This window comes from Amblyomma maculatum, chromosome 10 (genome assembly GCF_055883805.1).
Source record: "Amblyomma maculatum isolate TAMU_Amacu chromosome 10, ASM5588380v1, whole genome shotgun sequence".
NCBI lineage: Eukaryota > Metazoa > Arthropoda > Arachnida > Ixodida > Ixodidae > Amblyomma > Amblyomma maculatum.
This window is the reverse complement of record NC_139353.1, coordinates 123,457,447-123,484,423: the sequence shown is the minus strand read 5'-3', so window position 1 is coordinate 123,484,423 and position 26,977 is coordinate 123,457,447. Positions and strand designations below refer to the sequence as shown.

At 46.1% G+C, this 26,977-nt stretch overlaps 1 protein-coding gene across 2 annotated transcripts in view; it reads left to right on the top strand.

Annotated features, from left to right (window-relative positions):
* LOC146177390 (protein stum homolog) overlaps positions 1-26,977 on the top strand; it is a 316,488-nt gene that overhangs the window by 64,756 nt on the left and 224,755 nt on the right. For both annotated transcript variants that reach the window (XM_084580445.1, XM_084580446.1), the window contains exon 3: positions 14,832-15,030. The gene's annotated coding sequence lies outside the window, so the exon portion shown is untranslated. The remainder of the gene's footprint in view (positions 1-14,831; positions 15,031-26,977) is intronic.

Here is a 26,977-nt window from a genome sequence, read left to right as displayed (position 1 = left end):
TTCTGAGGGTAGACGAGGTTCCGCGGACGTTTCCGTGCCTGCCGCGCGCCCCGGCTCATTGTTTGGAGTCAGTAGTACGGCCTTTGAGTCACCGCCCCGTCCCGTCTCCAAGATCGCTCCGGGGCACTGGTAAAATCGCAAGCAGGGATGCAGGCGGACCGTACGCCTGTTCTGATGCGAGAGAGTGCGATCACGGGAAACCGAGCCGCTGTACGTCGACAATGAGAGCGGGCGCGTGAAGAATTGTGCCAAGGAGTGAGCGGTGCGTCAGCATGATGAGCGGACATTTGAAAACTGTGTGCGAACGTGCGTGTGCGAAACGAAGAAGTGTATTTGTAATCGAGTGGTTAATTGTTAATATACCCATTGTTCTTTTTCGTATTTTATTTGTGTGTCCAGTCTTTCCTTTCACATTTCATTTTGAGCTTGAAGAGCCCAGACCTCCGCTATCAGCCGCTCGCTAACCGGCGCCATGTTGAGAGCGGCGATTGGCCGGTCGTAAAGAACGCATCTCACCGAACGGCCTAGTGTGAACATACGCGGTCGCAAGCTACGTAAACGGGAGTTCGAGCCGCTATGCCCACTGCGATAGATACGATACTTACGACGAATGCTCACGTGGTCTGAACGCGGCTTAAGAGCGAGGAATGATACTCCTTTCAGCGATAGGACGGGATCTCTTAATGGAGGAAGAGGGCAGTGGAACCATCATGATGGGGTGGCATATGTAATCGAGGGAAGAATGGCTTGGTTATAAATATGGCGCCAATGAGAAAGCTAAACGAAAAATCGTAAATTAAAGCAATGTAGGAGCCTACCCTAGCGAAAAAGCCGTATGAGTCACAATAATCTCATAGATTTCTCATACTAAACTCATACAAATCTCATACAATCTCATATATCTCTCATAGGTTGAACGATATCTGTATGAGATGGTATGAGATTCGTCGTGTTTAGTATGAGTTTAGTATGAGTTTAGTATGAGTTCAGTATGAGTTTAGTATGAGAAATTTGTATGAGGTTATTGTGACTCGTAGGGTTTTTTTCACTAGGGTAGTGCATCATAAAGGCCAGTTTTAATTTTCAAGTGATTAAAATAGATTTTGTAATGGCATGATAGGTTATGCCCAAAACGACGACATTAAGACAGTAGAGACGACTGTAGACACAACTCTCGTTACAACATACCATACCCTCATCGGCTCTATAAATGATTAGCATAATTAATTTTACCATGGCGTCACATCTCGCGACATTACTTTAGATGCCATAAGTTCCGGTGAGATTCTCTGTGCCACGTGAGACACGTTAAAATATGCGGAACGGAAATGCAGTACTTAGGCGCAAAGTTCTACGGCGAAGCTTGAGTGCGCTCTGTTTCAAGCGGTAACGTACGCAACTATTTCTCTTGAATAGTGACCGTCGGTGGTCAGTGGTGTCAACAAAAATGAGAAGGTTTATCCCCGTTACGTAGTTATCCGAGCGTAAGTTTCGGTAAGAATGGCTACACATCAGCCTGGCGCGTGCGCCGAAGCGTTGGCGCAGATCTGTCCGGCGCACACCCCATTCATGGGGAGACTGAGCAACCAAGCGTCAGAGAAGCAGCTGCCAACTCCCCGCCTACTCATGTCGTCATATCAAAACCCTAATTCAAAATAATCTCTGACTTGACTATAGTAGGATTGAACTCAGTATCGAGCTCTTAGCATAACCGCGGGCTACATTAACGTTACTCTTGCAGGTACCTCACTACTGCGCAAAATAGGACTCTCACATGCACGGCTTATAAATATATGATTGTATTACCAGCGCCCGCACATAAGCGATATTGTCCTCCTTATTGCTCGTGCTGCGCGTCAAACTTTGTAGTATACAGACAGTCTGATGCTTTTATCTTTGAGTTACAATTCGTCGAAGAAAAAAGGAGTATTGACGGAAATAACTTGAACGTAAACCAGAAAGTGCGCCAGAACGTTTTTTCAATCGGGGGTAAACAATATTTCTTTCTCAAAAAGGAAATTCAGCAAGGACACTTCGGAGCACCTACGTGAGGAGTGCGAAACTGGCTCCCGCGAAACACTGTCGCTGATTTCTCTTCCCCACACTTGCTACTGTGGGGCGTGCCATCGCGTGAGGGGCAGCGTGATGCCTTTTGTACTTAAGTTGCGGAAGCAACACCACGCTAGTCGGTGAGCCATTTCGTGGAGCCCTCGATGGGCTAGGCTGCGCATGCGCGAAGAGCAAGTGCTCTCACACAGAGCACAGCTAGAGAGCCGCGTCGGAGCCGTCGCTGACTTCTCCGCTGCGCGGGTGACTCATAGGTGCCGTCGCCGCCGCGCCAGCTGCGCATGCGCCGGAAGGGAGTGACGTCACACGGTGCATAGCTGGTGGTGGGGGTGACAAATATTTATTTATTCCTTTGTACAAGGAGGTGCTTGGACCGAGGCCCTATTGGCCCAGGCCCTCAAAAATCTAGGTGGAGCTTCTATTTCGGAGCTTCAATGGCGTCTAACGCCGCTCGCGCCCTGGCGACCAAGGTCCGCTGGGACATTGCTGCTGAGCAGCGCCGCCTCCCAGGCCTCCCTAGAAGGGAGAGTAATGCAGGATTGGGAATGGTGAAGATTGGATGGATAGGCCGAGACCATGTGGAAAACGTCTGAGAAGGTCGCTCCACACAGGCTGCAGCCCTCATCAAAGTCTGCGTTGAAGTGCTTTAAAACTGGCAGGCACAGCATTGTGTTTGTAAACATTTTGAGGAGCAGGCTTTGGTCCGCTCTCCGGAGACCTTTGCAAGGTTCCGAAATGCGGCGATGGCTGTGCTTATAATATGTAGTAATTTCTTTGAATATGATAAGGTTCATACTTAACCAGCCAAAGGACGAGGTATTGGGTGGGCTCGGAGTAGACTTCCCGAGCAAGTTTGAGTGCCCGGGGAGAGAGCGCTTGGTCCGCCTGATCAGCTAACTCATTGCCCAGGAGTCCCTGATGGCCGGGAGCCCAATGAGATTACAATTTGGAGGGTCGCTGGACCGACAGCAATTTTGTAGGAAGCGTTTGGCAAGAGGAGGTTTCAAACCCAGCTCATAATTCTGACAGGCCCCCTTGGAGTCGGTAATGATGTGTTTCATTTGGGGTAGGGGGAGGACGAGCGTAATCACGATTTACTCCACGTGTGTTGTGTTGTGGGCGTGGAAAGCGTGTCCTGCCACTGTGTTGGTGTTGTGGACCACTACCATGGTAAACACACTCACACGGTAGGGACCGGCAATGTCCACGTAGTATACATGATGTCGGCCATAATGCCATTCCAGTGCTTCTGCACGCGCCTGGCGACGGTCATTATGGTCAGAGTGTGACATGTTGCGGGGAATAGGTCTGACCCTGAGGGCGCGTCTCCAGGGTTCTGGCGCTGGTACCCGTTCCTCAAAGGTGGTGGTGCATTGGATGTGTAGTCAGTCAAGAATGCAGCGACCGGATGGCGTTTGTCATAGCCGCGTGCATTGGCTGCGTGCATTAGCTGAAAAGATGGGCCTCTTGGAGTTCCCGATAGGTGTTTACTATACCAAGGTCAAACAAACGCTGGTTGGATGTGGCAATGGGGAGGTCAATAGCCGGTTTGATAAATTTGCGATGTATGACCTGCAGTTGGTCCTCGTCCTGTTTGCGCATGTCAAGGTAGGGGGTTGAGTAGAGAATTCTACTCGTAACGAAGGCATGTGCCAGCCACAAGGCATCGTTACTTCGTAATCATCATTATTATCATCATCATCACCACCATCATCATCAGCCTGACTATACTCACTGCAGGGCGAAGGCCTCTCCCATATTTCTCCACTTAACCCGGTTCTGTGCTAGCTGCATCCACTTGACCCCCGCGAACTTCTTAACTTCATCCAACCACCTAACTTTCTGCCGTCCCCTGCTACGCTTTCCTTCTCTTGGAATCCAGTTTGTTACCCTAAGCGACCATCGGTTATCCTCTCTTCGCACTACATGTCCTGCCCATGCCCATTTCTTCTTCTTAATTTCCACTAGAATGTCTGTAACTTGAGTTATTTCTCTGACCCACTCTGCACGCTTCCTATCGCTTAATGTTACCCCTACCATTTTTCGTTCCATAGTCCTCTGGGTTGTCCTCAACTTAAGTAGAACTATCTTGGTTAGCCTCCACGTTCCAGCCCCATATGTAAGTACAGGCAAGATGCAACAGTTGTACACTTTCCTCTAGAGCGATACCGGTAAGCTGCTAGTCATAATCTGCGAGTCCTTGCCAAATGCGCTCCATCCCAATCTTATTCTTCTTGTTATTTCCTTTTCATGGTCCGGATCTGCGGTTACTATCAGTCCTAAGTAGACATAATCGCCTACTACTTCCAGTACTTCGCTACCTAATGTAAACTGCTGTTCCTTCCCGAGGCTGTTGAGCATTACCTTAGTCTTCTGCATATTGATTTTCAAGTCGACCTTTCTACTTTTCCTGTCTAGGTCATCAATCATTATTTGCAGTTCATCCCCCGAGTTGCTTAGCAAGGCAATGTCATCAGCAAATTGCAGATTACTGAGGTATTCTCCATCCACCCTTATCCCTAACTCCTCCCATTCCAAGTCTCTGAATACTTCCTCTAAGCAAGCTGTGAATAGTACTGGGGAGATTGTGTCTCCTTGCCTAACACCTTTCTTTATGGGAATTTTTTTTACTTCCTTTATGCAGAACTATGGTTACTGTGCAGCCACTGTATATATCTTCCAGCACTTTCACGTATGGCTCGTCTACCCTCTGATTTCGCAATGCCTGCATCACCGAAGATGTTTCAACTGAGTCAAATGCTTTTTCGTAATCAATGAATGCTATGTATAAAGGCTGATTATATTCCGAGCAGTTTTCTATCACCTGATTGATGGTATGGATATGACCGATAGTAGAGTACCGTTTCCGAAAACCTGCTTGATCTTTTGCTTGATTGCAGCCTAAGGTTGCCCTGATTCTATTTGCGATTACCTTAGTAAATACCTTATACGTAACAGACAGTAAGCTGATTGGTGTGTAATTTTTAAGGTCCTTTGAGTCCCCTTTCTTATGAATGAGGATAATGTTTGCATTCTTCCATGGTTCCGGTACCGTCGATGACACCAGGCACTGCGTATACAGGGTGGCCAGTTTCTCTAGCACGATATGCCCCCCGTCCTTTAGATAATCTGTAGTTATCTGATCTTCTCCAGCTGATTTCCCCCTTTTCATAGTTTCTAGTGCTTTCTTGACCTCGTCCTTCGTCACCGATGAAACGTCTGACTGTTTTTCCCTGCCGCCAATCTCGTTACGATCCTGACTACTTTGGCTGCTGTAGAGATCTGTATAGAACTCCTCGGCTACTTTGACTATCTTGTCCATATTCGTGATGACGTTGCCCGCCTTATCCCTTATCGCATACATCTGGTTTTTGCATATGGCCAATTTCTTCTTTACCGCTTTAAGGCTTCCCCCGTTCTTTACAGCATGTTCAATTTTCTCCATGTTATACTTCCTTATATCAGCCACCTTGCGCTTATTGATTAGCTTTGATATCTCGGCCAATTTGATCCGGTCTGTTCGATTGGAGGCTTTCATACTCTAGCGTTTCTTAATCAAATATTTCGTCTCTTTAGACAGCTTACCGGTATCCTCTTTAACTATCCTACCGCCTACTTCTACCGCACACTCAGTAATGATATATCTGAAATTATTGTTCGTTGCTTCTAGGGTAATGTTGCCATCCTCGGTTAGAGCTGAATATCTATACTGTAGCGAGATTCTGAATTCTTCTGCCCTCCCCCTCACCGCTAATTCGTTGGGTTTCTTTCTTACTAATCTGTTGCGTTCCTTCCTCAGATTTAGGCTAATTCGGGACCTCACCATCCTGTTGTCACTGCAACGCACTTTCCCGATTACCCCTACATCTTGCACAATGGCGGGGTTTGAACACTTTATAAAGTCAATTTCATTTTTAGTCTCCCCGTTAGGACTTTTCCATGTCCATTTCCGGTTCTTACGTTTGCTGAAGAAGGTATTCATGATTCTTAAGTTATTGCGCTCTGCAAACTCAACTAGTAACTCCCCCCTGTTATTCTTAGAATCGATGCCATAGTCACCTACTGCCTGGTCTCCTGCCTGCTTTTTCCCTACCTTGGCATTGAAGTCTCCCATTGGTACAGTATACTGCGTCTTTATTTTTCGCATTGCTGATTCTACACCTTCCTAGAAGCTTTCAACTGCCTGTAGGTGCATAGGCCTGTACAACCTTCAGTTTATACCGCCTATTAAGCCTAATTACGATGACTGCCACTCTCTCATTATTAGTTTAGAATTCATCTATATTACCCGCTATATACTTATTGACAAGGAAACCCACTCCTAGTGGTCGCCTCTCTGGTAAGCCTCGATAAAACAGTACATTCCCATCCTTCAGTACAGTATATGCCTCCTTCGGCCTCCTAACCTCACTAAGCCCTATAACATCATACCTTTTAGTTGCTCTAACAGCACTGCTAAGCTAGCTTCACTAGCTAGGGTTCTAACGTTAAACGTTGCCAGGGTTAGTTTCCAATGGCGGCCTGTCCAGCGGAGCCAGAAGTTCTTAGCACCCCCTGCTGCGTCACAGGTCTCACCGCCACCGTGGTCAGTTGTTCCGCAGCCGCTGGTGACTGAGGGCCGGGGTTTTATGGAGCTTATTATGAGAGGTTGTGGCCAATTACTGCACCAGGGTGGCCAAATCCTGTTCTGGTGAGGGAGTGCGTTGCCGGAGGTGTTCACCGGCATCAGGTCGCACCCCAAACCTGTTTATGCAATTCCATCAACAAGCGGAATTTTTTTTAAAAAATCCGGTGGAGAATTGTGCTGCACCGGGATTTGAACCCCGGTACTTCGTAATGCCCCCACGCTTATTGGAGACCCAGCGGACCATACGGCCAACCTGGTCGCCTTACACTCCCTTCGGGTCCGATTAGAGAGGCCAAGGAGATCTGCATCCTTTGTCTCTTTATTCACCAGCAACGCAGACCAGACACAACACTAACTAAACTTCGCACAGCTGGCGCGCTGGGGTCACCGCCGATATTGAGGCGTTTTAATCGCCGACACACCCCCGTCGCTGCCGCCGCTACCGCCGCGTTCGCCGCGCCACGCATACCCAGTGACCTCATTGCTCTTTCTATACGCAGGGGCCACTGCGCATGCGCGGGGTGTGTATGCGTGGCACCGCGCTGGTAGCGGTGCAGTCAGCCATGTAGAAGTTGAGCCAAGCAGAGGCTGACTGCCTTAGGCGAGAACATCTTCAAACTTCGTTGCTTCTGCAACTTTACTCGGGATGGCCATTGGTCCAACCACTGCCAATTTTTTTCTGCTTCACTGAAGGTGCCCTATGCTCTAGTTCACGTGGTAAAGGGATTAGGAAGTACAATTGGAGCCACACATGGCATCGGTTCGAATCCCTATCGCAAAGCTGCCTGCAACTTAAGTAGCAAATGCAACTGTATGGAAAAAACATTGGCACGAACCGCCACGAACATTGCTCGAAGAATAATTTTTTTTGTATGCAAAAGAGGTAACTGGCGCAACATACAGGTAGGTCCGTTCGAGATGGTGTGACTCGCAAATAAGGAGCCAGGGAGAAAGGGGGAGGAGATCTGGCAAAAGGGCATATGTGTCAGATGAAAAGACCACTGATTGCCTGCAAATAAATATGCTAGGTGGTCGGAGCTCTCGAGCGAGTTTGGTTAACCTACAGTATTAATGTACAACATGTGGCCAGATACTCAGTGGATGGTTCTTCTTACCACTCCCTTGTGTGTTTTGCATTGTGTATATTTTATTGACACATGAATGCCCCTGTGAATTTTGTTTTCCATATTTTTGAATAAATTCTCTTCAGATCAGTTGTGCACGGCGTTGACCAATTCGCGGTTTCACTGGATAAAGAACGGCTGTGTGACGCCACATTTATGAGCGCCATCTTGTATCCTACTGCAAGCCCTCGTGGTAGGCGTGTGCGGGACGCCTTCACTGATGCCCTCCCTCTTTGTTCTGCGTAATCACCCTGGGACAGCAGTACGGCCTGTGCGTCACATGCGTAGTGTTGCCTATGCTCCAGACTTGACGTGGTGGTTGGGCGCGGGAACTCCTTCATGGCACATGGAGCCAGACTGCCGGAGAGGGATCACAAACCTGTCATTATCGGTCTCCATCCCTCCCGTCTCCGCCCTTTACGTCGCAAATGTTCTGTGATCACCTCGGACAGCTTTTGCGCATGTCTCGACAGTATGTCTTCAGATTCGTCGTCACTCCTTGTTGACCGTATACAGAGAGCACTAAACAGCGCTACGACTACTACATGGATTGATGTGGTCGACCGGCACCAGATCTCGGCGTGCCTAACTTGTGGGCAGCCCACCGTCAAGCTGAGCTGGCTGCTACGCGAGACCCTCCTTCGGGGCAGGCAAGTACACGACTGAATTATCTTACTGCGAAGGCTCGGAGATATGAACGCGATCTCTCGCGACGCCAGTGGCATGCATGGTGTGAACAATTTTCTGATAAATCCTCGAATGCCTCACTCTGGCGAACGTTTCGTGCAATGGAACACGGTCGTCGTTCTACTGACGCAGCAGCAACAGCATGATTTGCGGCTAATCTGTCACTTGGTGATTTCGCCAAAGAAGCTGCTCGAAAATCTTTCCCAAAATACGATATACTGCCTCCTTCAGCTGCAAATCTTATTTTGGCAGGTATCCCTGCAGACGCATGGAAACTACCATCTGCTGCCGACGCAGATGGAATTGCTAGCCCCTTTTCGATGTGTGAGCTGCTGGCTGCAATTGACGATGCGAAACGGAAAACAGCGCCCGGCCTGGACAAAATTCAGTATGAGGTTTACAAGAACCTCAGTACTGCTGCACTCCCTCAACTACTAGACACCATAAACAAAGTGTGGCTTGATGATGTCGTACCCGAGAGGTGGAAAACCGCTGTCGTGATCCCTATTCCCAAACCTGGGAAGCCTCCAACGGACCTCGCCAACTTACGACCAATTTCCCTAACATCAACGCTTTGCAAGCTTGCAGAGAAAATAAGCCACACGACTTTCTTGGTGGCATGAACAGCACGGTTTTTATCACCCTGGTCAAATTGGATTTCGTCCATACATAGGTACAGAGGACGGGTTGGCGGTCTTGGCATCAGCAGTTCTATCATCTACCCGAAGCCGCAATGTACGTACCATATTAGCAATGGATGTTCAAAAGGCATATGACAACATCAGTCATGCTGCAATCCTGAATGCCATTGACATGCTTGATCTTCCTCCGAGAGTACGCACTTTTGTCGCATCATTTGTGGACGGAAGAAAATTTGCAATATGCCTCAGTGGCGACACGGTTCATTCGTTTTACTACGTGACGTGCCCCAGGGATCAGTATTGTCTCCGACGTTGTTTAATATTACTTTAATCCTATTGGCCTGGCGCTTCCCTGATATCCCTAAAATCAAGTTTTTGCAATACGCAGATGATATCACGGTATGGAGCACTCACTATGATCTGCTCATTCAAGAGGCCGCCCTTCAATCAGCAATAGACGTAACCTCTGATTACGCAGCCTCCATTGGCCTTCAACTTTATGGGGCAAAACTACATACATGTCTCCCGCCAGCCGCTGGGGACGCCGTGAACTTACCTCAAAAACAAATTGTCTCTCTCTATTAGGCTCCCGCCAAAAAAAAGTGCGAGCATGAAAATTCTGGGCTTAAGAATTCACCAATCAGGATCAGCGACTGCTTAGTTTTCTGAGGCAAAAAAAGCAATCACTTCAAACTATGAGTTTGATAAGAAGAATTGCGCCTAAAATGGGTGGTGCTGGCTCGTCTGTTGCACGCCAGTTTGTGAGGGCGGTTCTGGATCCACGTATTATTTATCATGCCCAGTTCAACATCTTATAGGAGCACAATGAGATGGCCTTGAAGCCGTAAATCGAGAAGCTATGGGGACCATAACATGCTTTCCACGGCTTCACCGCTGAGGTGGGAGGGTGAGACGGGAATCGAACCTTACACGACGAGTAAGACACGCTACTCTGAGGGCACGCGGGAAGTCCGTACGGCCTGGTTTAATGAAGTCTGAATATTTGAGTATCCCATGATATTTAAGGATTCAAGTCAATATAGGCTGCAAGTACTACCCACACAGTCGTTTATACAAACTGGTAACGTAGGTGACGATTGAAATTTAAGAGAACTACGGAGAAGCTCGGTGATCACGTTATGTCTGATTTCTGCTGCATTCCCTCGCACCTTGCGGTGCGTTATTGGATACCGTTCAGTTTCTTACCCTAACCTAGCGCGAAAGCTGTTCTCCCATCTATGGAGTTTACATGGAACTTCCTAAATACCAGTTCAGCCACCAGGCGTGCTGTAAGCATCATGGGGAGGAGAGCTATCTGGTGCAGAACTACAATTTTGAGACACGAAATATTGCAAAAATGAACGTTGTTCTAAAAAAAAATGTCCTAATACTCAATATCGTGCCTATAAATTACAAAAAACGAGCGAAACAGCATGTGAGTGTAAAATTTGTCCATAATAAGCGACGGGTCTTTCTTCTATTGGCTAAGCGTTGAGCAGCACGGAAACCAACATTTTATATCCAATAGGCACACTTTGAAAAGAACGAAATTTTTAAAAGTATATATGGTTTGGCATCACTTCAGGAAGTCTTTAATGACATTTCCGAAAACGGAAAACTTTTATTGGCGTCGTCTACTTTAGTGCCTTCGCTACTATGACTTTTGCGCTCTGCGCTCGCGCCTCGAGACGAGGATGATTAAGGCGATTAGAAAGCTTAGTAACGCCACTGTACACACCAAGTAGCATATCGGCACATGATGCTTAGCGTCCGTGGTGGCGGAAGCGCAGGGCCTCTAAACTTTTGATGCGCCAAAGTGCGAAGGCGATTGCGAAGTTTTGAAAACTGTTACGTGCGTGATCCAGCTTTCCCTCTTGGTAAGAGTAAGAAACTCTATGATACCACCTAACAACTCCACCAGAGCTTCGCCTTCGGCGGTGCGGTACTGTTTCTAGGGCTTCAAATAAAGCGCGTTTAGGCAAAAAATGTACCGGTACCGTCAATGACGTCATAATCCCCCTCCCTGGCGCTGTGCAGTGTGGAGAAGCCTGAAAACTGTCACTGTTATAATCGTTGATTGTTTTAATTGCTAGAGTCAAAATGCTTCGCATGCGTAAATTAAAAGCCTTAATCATTCTTGCTTTTGAAAATGTTCGAATTTTAAGGCATGTTAAGGCATGTGCCCTTTAAATTGAGGTTTTACAATTGGTCTTTCGGGAACTAATGACTGTATGCTCATGAATATGCGAGAGATGACATAGGCGATAATTAAAGGACAAATGATTACGCGAGTATCAAGTGCATGTACACGCATCAGGATCTCTAAGACAGGCTGCAGATGGGAGCAACTAACGATATCGTGTCACACTTTTAAACGCGGAGCTTCCGCGTTTATGGGGTTTTTGTAGACATTCGAGGAAAGGAGAACAACCGCAGTCGAAGTAGAAAGTATAAAACGCTGGATGGTTTCCAGAGCTCATAGCACAATTTCCTTTCTACGATACTTCTGGGCGGTGCCTTAACAATGTCTCGTGAGTCCAAATTATATGTTTAAATTTATTTCTATGCATATACCTGAATGGAAGGGCTCTCCGCAGAATGCTGTCTGTGTGGATGAAGCTAGATCTACGGGGTGTCCATGCTAACTTTAGCCAAGGGTTAAAATCTAAAATAATTTGAGGTAGGCCACGGAAACTAGCGGAAATTAAGAAGAAGAAATGGGCATGGGCAGGTGTAGTGCGAAGAGAGGATAACCGATGGTCGCTTAGGGTAACAACCTGGATTCCAAGGGAAGGAAAGCATAGCAGGGGGCGGCAGAAACTTAGGTGGGCGGATAAGGTTAAGAAGTTCGCTGGGGTCAAGTGGATGCAGCTAGCACAGAACCGGGTTAAGTGGAGAAATATGGTAGAGGCCTTCGCCCTGCAGTGGGTATAGTCAGGCTGATGATGGTGATGATGACGGGAACCATTTGCATAGAGCTGCCAGCCGTCGGGCGCGCCACAGGCAATTTTTAATGCGAAAGCATTACTTCGCTATGTTCATAGACTTCTGTCCGCAGACCGCGTCCGCAAAATCGTGTCCGCAACAGTTTTATTTGAGAAATGGTAGAGGTTAATGAGTGGTGTCAATCTATAGAGGGTGAAGTAATGTTGTGTCTGAAAAAAATATTTAGGCTGATAGGTAGTTTTTAGAGGCGAAAAATGTAAAGTGAAGGCGAAAATGGTCTCATTAGTCAATGGCATGGAGCCACATTTGAGGGTATCAAATACTAACAAAATCAGTCAATTCAGGTGACGTCAAGAATGTGACGTCCCGCAACCTGAAGTAGAGCCGTAAAGGGGCATGGGAAGGAATTGGCCCGCAATTTGAATCAACCAAAATTAAAATGGGTAAACAAGAAATTAATTAATGTGACGTAGACGATGTGGCGTCATGCAAGCGGATGTAGAGCCGAAAAAGGGCATAGGAAAGGATTGGTGCGCAATTGAAAAATACTAAAGACTAAAATTAGCAAAGAAGAAGTGAATTAAGCAACCAATAGCAGCATCCGCGCTTTCGCATTATCCAATGCAGACTCTGCAGTGCTCTTTATTTTTTTCTGCAATTAACTAGTAATTTAGAATTTTTCTAACTCACTATATGATAATTTAGACAAGAAATGTGATTTGCAAAGTGTGGTGTTATGCAAAGAGCGTGGAACGTCAGATTGACAGCGCGCCGCATGTTGCTATATAAGCGCTGAGTTCCGGGCATTCCGGGTTCTTTTGTGCTGCACACTGGCGTGCGAATAAACCGTGTTCATTGGTTGTCCCTCTGGCTTTGCTTCGCCGCTCGCAGCTAGATCACAAAGTTGAAGAGTACCTTTAGAAACTCGCATTCGATTTATTCGCGGCAAATAAAGCCTCACATGTAGGCTTTTTGCGACCTCCAAAGAATGCATTTGAAATAAAACAAAAATAATCTGGCTGGCGCATTCGCGCGCCATGCTTGTGCTGCTGTCAACCTTGGTCTGAGTGAAGGAAATTTGCTGCGGCCGCGGCTCCACACTAGCCGCTTTGCAGCGGCAGGCCGATAAGTCTGGGTTGGTTTCTTTGCCCGCATCAGCCAGTCGGTGCACGTGACGGTGCAGGTCGCAGCGAGCTCGCCCGACGCCACCGAGATTTTGGCAAGGCCTGCGCACCCCAGCAGCCTAGGTCACGATAGGCGGATGGCGATAAAGTATCAGAAAATGAAGGTGCGAGCGGGAATTTTAGTCGAGTCACATGATGTCGTCTAGCCCTTTTACCCAAGCCTGTACGCGCAGATTCAGTGGCCGGTACCTTATCGCTCATCATCTTGTGATGTTCGCTGATGGCAGATAAGGTGATGCAAAGGCCTTGTTAGAATCTCGGTGGTGTCAGCTCGCCGTGCTGGCTGAGACGACCGCTGCCATCGCCAGCATATCAGCTTACCGCTGTAACCGAGCGGTCGAGTCACGGCCGCAGCTAATTTCTTTCACTCAGAGCACGATTGACAGCAACGCAATCGTGGCGCGCGAATGCGTTAGTCACGTGATAAGGTTTTTGTATTTCGCGGTCTGTGCCTTCTTTATAGCTCGGAAAAAGACACGTGAGGCTTTCTTTACCGCATTGAATTGAAATTGGGTTTCAGAATGTGGTCCTAAATTTGAATATCACATTTATTTTCTAAGAGAAGTTGTTAGTATATTAGAGCATTTGTCTTGATTAGTAATTATTTGATTGCAAAATAAAATTGCATGCGATGTGCCAGACGGCTGGCAGCTGTATGCAACTGGTATGACTCGCCTACCTCAAAAGTATATATTTTTAACCCTTGGCTTAAGTTAGCGTGGACACACTGTATATGTAAACACGGCTCATGTTAGGCGAAGCGAAACCGTTGTTTTGCTTTGGTTAGGCTTAGGTTAGACATGGGTAGACATGGTTTTGCAGAGAATAAAGAGCCGTGACTATGGAGTCGATGACGCCGTAAACTACAAGCGGGAACACGTCATCCACCGTGAAATGTCAAGGTCAACAGTCAAGTGGTGTGCACCATATGTGGTACCACGGTTAAGCTATAGAGCCACACTGTGAACTCTGGCTCGTAGAGGGTCGAGCGGCCAGACAGGTTGATCTTGGCTGATACGTGGCGTAGTGTAGCACTCGCTTCAGAAAACGAGTAGACCTGATAACAATTACTTTCACCTGTACTTATTGTAAGGGGCAATTTTGTGCTGATAGAGAAATGATGACCACAGCATAGAATGTAATTAATTAGATCCTTTCACTTGTGTGTAACAGACCTCTTCCCCGCGTATAGGCCCAAGACAAACCTCTGTTCCGGCCGAAAGTCATCAAACTTCACTCCCCGAAGGGGAGTGAAGGTTATGACGTTTATGACGGTTCACTGCATCAGTCCCGTGCTGTTTTTGAGGGCTGCTTTGACTCCAGGCAAAGCCACTAAACACACATCCGCGAATAGTTTCTCCGCAGCCATGCCTGCAGGCAAGACCCTCGGTTGGAACACGTAAACACAGCCGCGCCATCGCCGTTCGCCCGAAGCTATAAGCACGTTGGCTTTTCGCGGAGCGGAACGTGGGAGCGCTCGACTGAAACAGTCCGCTGCTCTTGTCGGCGTTCTGCTGCGTTCGCCGCCTGAAGTTGCTGCTCCTTTTTGCCGCAGGTTGCCTCCGAACGGCCGTAACGAGCCTGTACCGTGCCGTCAACAGCCGAGCACGCGTCCCATGACACCCGGCGCTGGCTGTGTGGAAGAGGGACGCCACCAGGTCGTCCTGCTGCGACGAAAGCCTCCCACGACGGCCGCAAGCTTCGCTGGGGAGCAGCGACATCCTCTCATGCTGGTCGCCTAGCACCCGCTGAAGGTGAGTCTAATGCGAGTCTTGCACCCCTCCATGTGTTGTCTCGCTCAGGTGGAGCAGTACGTTGCCTTGTCTTAGCGCGCCAAGGGACGAGTGCAGGGCATATATACCATTTTACGTGGTTCGAAGACGCCCTCAAGACCGCGGGAAAATTTTATATCAGAATTGGCTCGACAACTAAACCTATCGAACAAATCCAAAATGGACGACTGTCTAGGCTTTGCGCTAAAAGGTTTTCTTTTTTCTAGTAGAAGACCGGAATATGAAAAGCAGAGGTTGAGGAAGCAGAACCAATTGCTCCAGGAAATGCAACAATAGAATCTGAGTGTTAATAATAACACATCAGATGGGATACACTGAGTCCGTGGGATAAAAGAAAAGGAAAAAATAGCAACATTTGCGCCATATTGCATATATTATTCAAGACGTGAAAACCAGCTTTGCATGTGACTATCGCTGCATGGTGTTCCATGTTGCGTTGTAAAAGCCCACGACCCATCGACACATTTACAGTTGCGCTGTGCGTCATCACAAGTCCCACCTCTGTTTCTTCGGGTCCGCTGACGGATCGTTAAAGTTAAGCGTCGTGATACGCTCTTGTCGAACGCGAGCACGGAACTAGCAGAGGGGCGGATCTGTCTATCAAATACGAACTGAAGACCAAAGAGCGTGGTCCCGGCTGCACCGGCTACTTTCATGACTCAGAGCTAAGGGAAAAGCGTGACGTTTTCATTGTGAGATAAAACCTCAGCTTGCGGTTCTACTGCAATACAGATACGCATAGTTATCTCACGTGTTAAAATAATTTGCTCTGTAACGCCCGTTGTTGGCAGCCCATCGCAAACAAACATCACACAGGCGCTCATCCCGTCCCTTCTGTCGTCATCGCGCTTGTTTATACAGTATGAAGAGCCTTGAGCAAGGCTTGAGGAAGAGCCCAGCCAGGGTTCCAACAAGGGGACAAGCACCTTTGTTAAACGTTGGCTCGGCTCGTGAACTGATGCTCCCTCTCAACCTTTGTTCAGTGCTCTATTCATACCGTGTGACCATCTGCTTTCTCTCGTTCTGCCCTTGTTTATACGGTGTCATACGCTGTACGTTGCATCCCGCGAGTGCCGATGTCACAGGACAAAACACAAACAGTGCGTCATTCGCGCATCGCATGTGGTGAATCACGTGCCCGGTCGCGCTCCGCTTCAGGCACGTGGAACATGTGACGGGGACAGAGAATGCTTCTCAGAAGCGCAGAGAACGCCATGTGAACAGCATTCTCAGTAAAACGAATTTCTTTTACTCGCAAACTAACTTCTAACCAATTCAGAAGGGCGCCACCTAGTCACACTGAACGCAGCCGTGCTACTGATGGTATAGAAATGTTAGCACATTTAGATTGAAGGTTTCACGCTACACCGATAGAAAATAACCTACCGGAGTCAACTGTAACTCCAATACGATAGGTTGGACCCCTATGTGCAACAGGTATACACCGTAGGAAAAGAAGAAAAGGCCTTTGATTAGCTAATGCTACAACGAAAAGAAGTTAGTTGATACAATGTTTTCTCTAGCGAATCGAACACACGTGAAAAGTTTGGTGCTGTAACCCAGGTAATCTGCCTCGCAAAATTAACTGTTGTGCCTTTTCATATGGGACGCATGATATGCACTTGGTAGTTCGAGGCCAGCCTCTCAGGTCTGCCATATTGGGTGGCAAGAGGTAAAACAGCAAGACAGCTTTTCGGTTTTTCTGCAGATGTTCACGCCAATATTAGCGTTTAATGACCAACAAGTCATTGTTTATCTATTCTGAAGATACATTTGATTGACGTGTCCCGGATGTACTAAGCCACTTATACATTAACTACAGATGTACACCACCTTGTTGTGAACCATATATAGTATCTTTGCCTAAGCAAGCAATCCTGCAATAGGTACGTCAAAAACTGTACGTTTGTTCGCGTACACTGCTGAGTAAAAAAAGACTGAAGAAAAGGTGCTCGCTGATAACGCATTGATGAGCGTCGCATATATATTATTGCGCCCGAGGCAATAAATGAAACGTCTAGCCTTAAATCACAGGTACACACAGGGTCGGATCAAAATGGCGAAAACAATACTTTTCCACAGCAAGATTTTATATTAAAATTTGCGACGTAAGTCTGCGCCATTTTAAACACATTGAAAAAGCTTCAGAAGGAGAAGCCATGTGCACTGTTTTGCTGAGCAATTAATAGCGTCACCTTTTGGCCTTTAGAGCACAAGGTGTAGAAGCTCCTGATTACCTAAACGTATATTTTGAAAACCCTGGCGCAGTGGCTACGGCGCTCAACTACTGTGCCCAAGGATGCGGGATCGAATCCCGGCCTGGACGACCACTTTTCGATGATGGCCAAAAGCAAGCCAATCGTATGCTGTGCGATGTCAGTGCACGTTAAAGAACCGCAGGTGGTCGAAATTTCCCGAGTCCTCCATTACGGCGTCTTTCATAGCCTGAGTAGCTTTGGGACATTAAACTCCACAAAGCAAACCAAACCAAGTTTTGAAATCATCCAGCTGCAGCAATACTCACAAATTCAGTTCGTTGTTGTTCTGTTTCAAGAAAACGTAACCTGGAACTCGCATGTAGATCAGCTTCACAGTGATGTTTATCGAGCTGTTGACATCTTAAACAGATTGAGATATCTCCCGCTGAGCTGACAAATATATTATTCACTATTACACTCCCGTTTAAGCTACTGTTTCCTTCGCTCTTTGCTATACAAAAACGAACATTGCGGGCTATCGGGAACTGACCGCTTTCAGAAAGCTGGCTGCAGGCTTTTTATTTAGGTCTTTGCGAATAGGTGAACCGCAGACACACAAGCTGTAAGTCGTTTTAGTACGCCTCTACAAGTTGGATAAAATATCCTTAGAAACCAATATCACACTAAGAATAGCAACTTCGAAAACAACGAGTGGAAACGGCCTGCAGAGGTTAGGATCGAAAATTCTTGAATTAAGTATTCAGCACCGGACGCGATATTTGGAGGTCGTGGGTTCGGTTCCCACCATCGGCACGTTGTTTTTTCTTCTACTTTATGTTTATTTATCTTTCCCCTAATCAGATTACATTACTAGTTTATATGATCGCCGAAGTGAAAATTAAAAAAAAGACAAAGTACAACCCCAATGCTTTCCTTGGCCTCGCCGACTGTTGGCTTCTTTCCTTCATGTATTATAACGAGGACCCTCATTCCCCTTCATTTACCTGCTTGTAGCTTACGAGGGTCTCGGTTCTGGCAGTCTTGAAGCCATAGGTAGCGTAAGAGGGTTCTAGCACAGCTTTCGCCCTCGCTCTTGATCACGTTCTACGTGACGCTGGCGGTAACAAAGGACGATTCACGTCCGCCGCTTTGGCTGAGGGTGGCGCTGGTGAACACTCTCAAGGTTCGTATACAGACAACATTAATACCCAAGAAAGTAGCAGGGGGGACAGCGGCCGATGTAGCTCAGTTGGAAGAGCACCGGACGCGTTATTCGGAGGTCGTTGGTATAGTTTCCACCATCGGCACGTTGGTTTTTCTTCTACTTTGTGTTTATTTATCTTTTCCCTAATGAGGTTACATTACTAATGTGTGTGATCGCCGAAGTGAAAATTAAAAAAAAAAGACATAAAATACAACCCCAATGCTTTCCTTGGCCTTGCCGACTGTTGGCTTCTTTCCTTCATGTATTATAACGAGCACCCTTATTTCCCCTTCATTTACCTGCTTATATATAAATATATATATATATATATATATATATATATATATATATATATATATATATATAAAAGTGAAAAATTGCTTCATACTGTTTCCAAGTTTATTTGTAGTCGACGTTTCGGCACTACAAATAAACTTGGAAACAGTATGAAGCAATTTTTCACTTTTATGTAACCTCTAGCAACCAAGTACGTCTATTTACTTATCCTATATATATATATATATATATATATATATATAACCGCAATGTTTGTAAATTTGTTCTTTGATCATTTATGTAAAGATAATAAAGTGAATTTGTGTCATATCATGTAAATTCTTTCGCGTGATTTTTGTACCCTGTGGTGCCGCCTTTTATCCGGATGGCGTGGCTTCGTCAGGCAGCGCACGGCTTTTGCCACGTCACTCCGGAAGACTTTCTTTTTCTGTCTTCTGAAATAATTTTGGAGTGAGTGAATTAATCTGTTGGTACCCACAGTGCTCTGCAAGCTATTGGCATTCTCAATCGCTATTGCAAATAGCTGCTTCCGTTCAGGGTGACATTGCAGCAAGAAATCGCGACCTATACCACATAGGATACGCTGAAGAGTACAGAAAATAGGCTGTGTAGAAATAGCAGTGTTTTTCATCATCTTGCTAGTCGTCGAGGCATTGCGCCCTTAAAAAAAGAAAGGATGTCGTACTTTGGTATGCTTATAATGTTATACTCTCCTTGGTAGTAATCACAAAATACTAAACACCACACAGGCCTTTTATATGAATTTTGGGCACTCAATGTAGGCTTTTCTAGAGCTCGGTAATTAGAGATGCGTCACCTGATTGATTTCTTTCATTATTTCTTAAGAATGCATTGTCCTTATTGGCTACGTTTCGTATAATGCCCATGAATGTCCTTTTTGCGTTGCTTATGATAAGCGCTAATCGCATTTATTTTTGTTGAATAGCCTATGAAATGACTGCGCAGCAGTATGCACAGATTACAGCAGGTGCGGACATAAGTAAACGGAGCATGCTTTTACCTTCAAATAAAATGACGCCTCCTGCACTGGAGACAAGAAAACAATATTTGTCCAAGTCAAAGGGAATTGATCTCAACTTCCGGTTCGCACATAATGTTTCTGTCAGTTTGAATTATGCAACGCGTCAAAAATTTTAGATGGAAATAGCGTGCTCCGTTTACTTTTGTCCACACCGGTATATGCATACATCTATATAGCGCTCAAAGGTTGTTTCCTGTTCAAAGAAAAACAGCAGTACTCAAAATAATGTTATGTATAGATTATGGGGAAAAACTGTCAATGCAAAGTAAGTAATTAAATAAAGTTTGGCAATTACACTATCATTCGCTTAACTTAGCGTTCTTGTGTACATTGAAAAGATGTAGGCCATGTCATTCGACAGCGGTTCGATTTTGTGCAATTTTAATAACTTGCATATGCCCCGAAATGTGGACCTGTAAATGTTCAGGCTACCATGTGCAATGACGCATGCGAAACTGCGGCACTGGGCTAGAAGCTCCGCATGACAAACATGCACAACCATATTTAATAGCTGACTGCATCCTACCATGGGAGAAGCAGGTCCACGTCTCGGGATATATGTGGGCTATAAAAATTGCAATACTCAAACCATCGTTGAATAACATCGCCTGCAAGTTTTCAATGTAAATACGTATGTTAACTTCAGTAAATGGAAAGATAATTGACGATTACTCATTGTAAATCAACCTCATTGTCTGAACGTTTTGCACGCCTGGCCGCTCAAACATTTTGCAGCAATGACGTTCGTGTAGTTTCTTGGTACCCTTTTTGCAGCGTTAGCTGCGCATATGTTAAGGTTTGAGAGGGCTCACTGCGAAAGCCAATTACGCCTAGATGATATTCGCCGAAGCGCGATCTTGTATTTAGAGCATGCGCGACTGTATAGCGCATGCGCAAACGAAATTCCTCGGAGAACTTCGGCGTTATGTTCAGCGTTGGTACGTTACCCAGTGATCGTATAGTTACGATGACTGCCTGCGCCGGCGTGCCTCAGAGGCTTTCTTTCTCTCGTGACGTAGCGCGTAGTAGTCACGGTCGTTCCAGCTGTCATAACTTTTTCGATGACCGCTTCACGCATCACACGTACAAAGCCGCTGCAATTAAATTCATAGAACAAAGAGCCCGGCTTCCGCGGACGCAGCGTTGCCGCACAGTCTCAGGGGGGCGGTTCGTATTTTTAGCGCTGCCGGCGGCGACGCGGGAACGATGCCCTGTTCGGCCGCGCCTCCTGCTTGTGAGCTGTTCCGCGCAACGCACGAAATGACTCCACAACGAGCGGCTTTTGACCAGCGCAGAAACTGGTGAAGAAATTTCATCTCCACGGTCTCGTGCGCCGGCGTTTAAAACACTCAGTTTGTAGTTGAATGGGACGACGTCCCCTCTAATCATCACAACGCACAAGTTGGGCGTTTTACAAAACGCTTATTTATTCCGTCCCTTGGACGCCTTCGCAAAGAGCTGCCAGAAGGACAGACACACCAAGCAGGAACGCATAAACAACAGGAAGTGGCTGCCAAAAAAAAATTGTGGTGCTTGTCTCAGGCTATTCTAACCTTGTGTGGAAGGTGCAGACTATGACAGTAAATAACTTCCAAGTCTCTAGATGTAGTATAGTGTTCCCTCCTTTGCAGGTTAAATTGGTTTCCGCTATGTCTTGCATCGCCGGCATGTTTTACAAACCCTGTGCGGAACTTTCTGTCCACCGAAAAACAGGCTTTCACTAAATGTCACACACTATCGGAGGAAACGGATCACACCTTCTTCAGCCCGTGGACGTTTCTCAAATCCATAAGCCTTGGCATGCGGCAGCTGCGGCCTCTTTTTTACCCGCAAGTGTCCTGATCTCCTCTCCACCTCGTCTCTCTTTCTTTGTGAAACACACACACACACACACACACACACACACACACACACACACACACACACACACACACACACACACACACACACACACACACACACACACACACACACACACACACACACACACACACACACACACACACACACACACACACACACACACACACACACACACACACACACACACACACACACACACACACACACACACACACACACACACACACACACACACACACACACACACACACACACACACACACACACACACACACACACACACACACACACACACACACACACACACACACACACACACACACACACACACACACACACACACACACACACACACACACACACACACACACACACACACACACACACACACACACACACACACACACACACACACACACACACACACACACACACACACACACACACACACACACACACACACACACACACACACACACACACACACACACACACACACACACACACACACACACACACACACACACACACACACACACACACACACACACACACACACACACACACACACACACACACTTTCTCTCTTTCTGGTGCCTTGACAGGGAGGACATACACCTTGTGGGAGCCAACAAGTAGCAGTATTAAAAGATCTGGTTATCGGAAACATATTTCATATAAGGGCTATTTACGACCGTTCTTTGAGATTAAGTTCTCTTCTCACATCAAACAACAACGTTGTTTGAAAATGTGCTGGGACAATGCTGAGTAGAAATTATCAGCAAAAGAATGACCAGTTCTCAGGACTCGCGTGTATCAAAGCAGGAAGTGTAAACCTATTCTACGTCAGAGCTGGAAATTGTGTAAACAGCAGCTTTTGCACTGAATGATGTGTAGGGGTTAGAAGTATGTAACATATAGGCGTGGAATATTTATCTGCACCGTCAAGATAACGCTGAGAATGGTTATGAAAAAGCTTGGAATTTCAATAACAAAAACACGATAAAAATTATACGAGAACACTTTAATAGCCGTGATAAAAATTTGACTCGGTTTTAAAATAAATAATATGAAAATGTCTGGTCTCTTCTGGTTCTTCCTAATTAAGAGATGCCCAACTTACGCGCCCTCCCACCCTTAACAATTGTACAAACGGCTTGCCACTACTTTATGTCGGCTAACTTTAACTTCTTGTTCGTTAAAATAGTCCCCATATTAGTGTTGGCGGGTGTAGCGGCTTAGTTATAGGTGAAAAGGACGCGAAGAGTAAAGCTTAGCCTCAATGCCCAACTGCTGGGCTGCAATCAGGACAGAGAATTTGCGCTTCATATACTCGCCGGCTGAATGTCGGAAAATATATTTGGCAACGCTGATAATTTGAAGTGAAGCCGCTTCTCCGCTTACTTCCGATCTGGATGTCTGCGGTAGAGTGCAATGCCGGATGTAGCGCGAGCTCTGAATCAATATTTCCGGCCTAGCAATGAAATGGATTATCTCTGTCCTGTATATATATAGATTGGATCTGATGAATCGCCCTGCTGGGTGATAAAACAGCGTTCATATTTCAACATTCGCATTATTCATTCAGAGGTTCTGCTCACAATATTCAGGAGCATCTCACGTCACAAAATGTGAAAGAGGTAAATTATGAACAACGAATATGTACAGCTGGGCAAGAAATACATAAATGAGTGAAGGAAGCATCGTGTTCAAGTGTGGGATATGTCCTTGGGAAGACCGATTGGTGTGCCTGGTGTGACTGAATACAGGAACTGCAGGTTATCGTTTCATTTATGGGATACATTTACGGGTCTACTATTTAAAGCAGGAAGTTGGGCCTGCTGTTTTGTGTAAATTTTACAAACATGGTTATTGCAAAAACGACGCAGACAAAGATAGAGAAAAGGCACCGCGAACATTAGACATTAGGGCAAATTATCGACATAAAACGCATATCGTTTGTTGGCAAACAACCCGCGACTGGCAGTTTGTTTCAATCCAACTAAATTGCATCGGCGTGCAATTTTGAAGGAAAATGTAAGATGCATGCACATGCGATTTTGTTGATGGAAAAGAAAACTTTCCGGTCACGTGTTGTTTACCTACAAAACACGTCTGTTTAATGTCGATACATTCAATTCATGTTTAGCATTTGTCGTGTCTTTTTTCATGTGTCTTTCAAGCAATAACAATCTTTTGAAAATGAAAACTGGCGTCGGAAGAAAGGGCAAATGAAGATGAAAAGTGTTCCAAGCCCAAGCTATCATCAGCGTGATCGAACGAAGCAAGGACACACTATTTTCGATGCAGATGTCATCATCATCAGTCTGACTATACCCATTGCAGAGCGAAGGCCTCTCCCATATTTCTCCACTTAACCCGGTTCTGTGCTAGCTGCATCCACTTGACCCCTGCGAACTTCTTAATCTCATCCGCCCACCTAACTTTCTGCAGCCCCCTGCTACGCTTTCCTTTCCTTGGAATCCAGTTACTGGAATCCGGGTACTGTACAGATCAGTATAGAGCTCCTCGGGCACTTACGAGAGTTTGAGCATTATATATTGTGATGTGCTGAGGTATATATTCGTCAAAAAAATACTCTGCGCCATCCCTGAGTAGCGATGACGGCAGTGAGTGCGCAGGAACTCACTGCGTCGAACGCACGTCTGCAGAGTTGCTATGAAAATTAATTCTCGTCTCCTCTACTGTCCAGTATGTCTGCTTTACTACGGTCAAAAAAGCAGTCGAAGGGTGCCTTTTCCGCCGGCATTATTCGAAGGCGCTCCACATGTGTCACGCAACTGCGGAGATATCAGGTGGCTACAGATTCTGTGAGCGCTTACCTCTGACCGGTTGTGTGAAAAATTGAGCTTTTTTTTTCATAATAGCAACACCAACGCTGTAGCCGGTACGCGTCGTCGTCGTTGTAGTATATAAAGCTCGCCGGGCTACGCTTCTGCAGCTCGCTTACGAATGAGAGGGTCTAATACTCCGATAAAGCTGATAAGGTTCCAGGCTGAAGTATAGTTTTTGCAGCGCGTAGCCAGACAAGGACAAAGACGGAGGAACATGTAAGACGCACAGGCGCTGAACGGCAACTTTGGAAAACCTATGGAAAACCAACTAGCCCGACAGCTTGTCCTCTTAGGCTGAAGTATGTATTATGTAATACCCTCGAAATAGGGCCTTTGAGGTACTTTCAACAAACAAACAAATAAACGAATGTAATACCAAAGCGCAACTAAACTGCTTAGGAAAGCATCCCGCAGCGTCATTTCTACGTGCCTCATTCCACGCGCCACGCGGGCGTTGCCGAGAGGTGCTTCGATGGTATTTCATCGCGTCTAATTGTCCACTAGCCTTCGGTAAAGCGCTGAGAACCCTCTACCGCAACTTGCAAATCGAAGCACAGCACCAAGTGAAAGTGCCGCCGTGAAGCTGTTTCGGAGACCATCTTTGTTTACGCTGTCAATGTTGGCAGGCCTGTAACTTCTTTTCGGAGTAGCGAATAGTCCGCTCTTGGGTCGCAGCAGGATGTAAATCGCAGGACCGTCAAAAAGGTCTCAGTGTACGATCAGCCCGACTGGAACAGGCCCCTTTATCTGACTATCGAATCCCGCAGTTTCCTTTAAGGTGTCTCGTTTCAGCTGAACATTTTGTACCGGCGTAATGCAAAGAAGCGACAATAGAGTGGAGATCGTCGAGAAATATTCGCCGTGCCACCCATCCGCACACGGTCATCGTCTTTACGCCGTTTATAGCTACAAAGATACAGCAGCAGCGATGTGCGGCATTATTGTCTGACCCGAAAAGCTAAAATTAAATATGCCCAATATACCCGATGGGTTCACCGCGACAATATGACGGGAGCGCGTATTCCGTGCATCTCCTAAGTGCACTGATTTTATTCTGTCCTATGGGATAGCATAAGAGCTCGCTCAGCCAAACATTATCGACATCGTAGTACTGGTAGCCGTAGTTGCCGGCATCGCATGTCTTAAATAATCATGGCTGCGTAAAAAATCACATCATGGTAATATGTGCTTGTAGTATTCGATTGTTGATTAGTGTGTGATATGTCGTGACGAGTTAATGCAATCAGTTCACTGATATGTAAAAAAAAGGAATGAAAAAAATTTGCAAATTGAAAATTTAATGATGTCAAAATTTTCAGAATGAAAAGGCAATGCTTAGTAATGAGAAATAAAAAGATAGAGTACATAATGGATGAAATAATTGGATCCAATAATTGAAAAACATGAGAAGATGAAAAAAATGAAAGAAAGGGGGCTACAAAGGTGTCACATTGCTGAAAAGGAAACCACAATGAACCCCCAAAGGGCGATGCTCGACTCCACCATCAAAATCAGAGCAGGTTTAGAATTGTAGGTTTACGGGTACGTACCCAACAAATAGTTGAATACCTCTCCGGTCACTCTACTACCATTCATAATGTCGGCGCTCGACTACTATTCCCAAGGACGCGGGAACGATGGAGGCCAAAGGTAAGGCGTAATGTGCTGTGCGATGTCGGTGCACTTTAAAGAACCCCAGGTAGTCTAAATTTCCGGAGTCCTCCACTATGAAGTCTCTCATAGCCAGAGTCGCATTGGGACGTTAAACCCCACAAACCAACCAGCCAACCAATGTCATACATTTAGCGCAGTGACGTACTTATTTTAACACACACACGCACACACACACACACACACACACACACACACACACACACACACACACACACACACACACACACACACACACACACACACACACACACACACACACACACACACACACACACACACACACACACACACACACACACACACACACACACACACACACACACACACACACACACACACACACACACACACACACACACACACACACACACACACACACACACACACACACACACACACACACACACACACACGTGTGCTCATTTCGTTCAATCAAACCACCACCGAGAGCGCCGCAATCGTTTCGCGCGAATGCGCTAGTCATGTAATTTTATTTGTTTTCGCGAACTTTCTTTTGATCTCGGAAAAAAAGATACACGTGACGCTTTCTTTATCGAAATTAATGGAATGGAGGTTCCTGAAGGTGCTCTCCAACTTTCCAATTCCCATTTATGGTCTTATTTAATAAATGAGAAATAGTAACATTATATATATATATATATATATATATATATATATATATATATATATATATTGAAGAGGGGTTTATTATGGATTTTCCGGAGAACTGGAGACGGCGACCGGTGACGCAAGTCGATCGTAGAGCGAAGCACAA